Consider the following 2177-nt stretch of genomic DNA (forward strand, 5'->3'; position numbering starts at 1 on the left):
TTTTTTTCAGGTTTCTTTGATGAATAGAAAGTTCAGAAGAACAGCATTTATCTGAAATAGAAATCTTTTGTAACATTATAAATGTCTTTATCATCACTTTTAGCATCCTTGCTAAATAAACGTATTAATTTATATAATTTCTTTCACAAAAAAATGAAAAATCATACTGACTCCAAGTTTTTGAATGGAATAGTGTATAATGTTACAAAAGCTTTTTATTTCAGATAAATGCTGATCTTTGGATCTTTCTATTCATCAAAGAATCCTGAAAAAATTTATTCAACTGTTTTAAATATTGATAATCAGCAAATCAGCATATTAGAATGATTGCTGAAGGATCATGTGACACTGAAGACTGGAGTAGGCCTAATGATGCTGAAAATTTAGCTTTGATCACATGAATAAATTACATTTTAAAATATACTCAAATAGAAAGCTGTTAAAATCTTGTAAGAAACATTAAAAATCTTGCAGTTCAAAAACCTTTGACTGTTAGTGTAGGCTGATTATTCTTATAGATTGAAACGTGCATTAACCGGGATAACGAGTATGAAACATGCTCCGAGTTGCTTCAGAAAACAAAAAAATAGAGCAACAACAAAAGCATGTTGCTGGAAATGGGTTTATTATCGAAAATGCAAACTGCTTGTCTGCCAGCAGGAGGCGCTGTGAGAGTGGCGGAACTAACGGTTTCTCCAGTAATGGCTGTAAACAAAGCAGCTCCGCTCATGAACGCTACTTTATCAGATAAAAATACCATCTAAACTATTCTGAAGACAGTCGGTTCCCTTCAGAGATACATTCATATAAAAAACCCGCGATACGTTTTGATTTTGAAACGTGCAGTGCTCATGTTTATTCAATGAAGTCAAACGCCACAAATAAATCAATGTATGGGAAACACTGGTAATGTATATCGACATATCGGAAATGTGTTTAAAAATCATATCACCGTTATTGAAAAAAATTATATCACGATATATATTGATATTGAATTATTGTCCAGCCCTACTTTAAAGTGTTGAAGTACATCTTTATATGCAATTTCATAATTACTTTAATTGTCTTTGAAATATGGTTAAAGTGTACTGGTGAATGTACTGACAAGCATTTATAGTAAACTAGGGCTGTCAAAATGGCTGAAAAACTAAATTCGAATTTTCTACTTAAATAACATCAAAATTCGAATTATATTCAAATTTAAAATGCATAATTTCAGTTAGGGTGAAGAAAAGCTTTTGGCTTCTTTCCTGAGGCCACAAGAGGGCGCATCGAGCAAAATATTACTAATGCATTTATTCAAAGCATAAGATAGCACGACTATATGTGAAAAAAGTGTGTAAAGTCTCGAGATACGTTTTTTCAAAGTTGAACTTGCATTAATTTTATGTCTTTCTAAACATGCGGCTCTTTTGTGCGAGACGCGAGTGCAACGGTGCTAGACGTCCCTCTAGAAAATGCGCGAAATCGCATATTCATATATCTGTGTGAACGGCTTGGTTTCAGTTTTGACGTAAAAAAGATCTTCTCCGCATTGATGTTCTCTTTTCCCACAATATTTGTAATTAACAGCGCAGCAGCGCCGCATCTAGTGGTTTCAACTGGATAGGCTAACAAAAACATTGTAATGCAACAACACTTACATCGTCATCGCATCTCGTGTGCCACTGATAAGGCTGCCTCCTTAACGCACACCTAAAATTCGAATGCAACGTTTTTGCATTCGAATGTGGATTTTTGTTTTAAATTCAACGAATATTCGAAATTTGATTTTTTTTTTTTACAGCCCTATAGTAAACTAAAATATGCTTTATTATGATTTCCTATAAAACTTGTATGTTATATATATATATATAAAACATTTGTAATGATTAAGTTGCAATTTAGTACATATATGTACATTATATTAACTTTAAATGAAATATCAAATAACACACTGAGGTTAAAATTAGAATCAATTTACACATGCTTTAATATGTTAGTCAAAATAAGTATACTTCTTTTATGCATAAAAACGATTAGAAAAACAATTATTGTGCTTTTAAGTAAAGCTTTTTATTTGACATCAAAGTGCAATTTTTTAAAATTGAACATAAATGTGTGTGTGTATGTATATATACAGTGGGGCAAAAAAGTATTTAGTCAGCCACCAATTGTGCAAGTTCTCCCACTTAAAA

At 31.8% G+C, this 2177-nt stretch overlaps 1 protein-coding gene across 1 annotated transcript in view; it reads left to right on the top strand.

Annotated features, from left to right (window-relative positions):
- Positions 1–2177, top strand: part of LOC107574163 (membrane-associated guanylate kinase, WW and PDZ domain-containing protein 2-like) — a 106999-nt gene that overhangs the window by 59016 nt on the left and 45806 nt on the right. The gene's annotated exons all lie outside the window — the stretch shown is intronic.

The sequence above is a fragment of the Sinocyclocheilus grahami genome, unplaced genomic scaffold, assembly GCF_001515645.1.
Source record: "Sinocyclocheilus grahami isolate Dianchi unplaced genomic scaffold, SAMN03320097.WGS_v1.1 scaffold31.1, whole genome shotgun sequence".
NCBI lineage: Eukaryota > Metazoa > Chordata > Actinopteri > Cypriniformes > Cyprinidae > Sinocyclocheilus > Sinocyclocheilus grahami.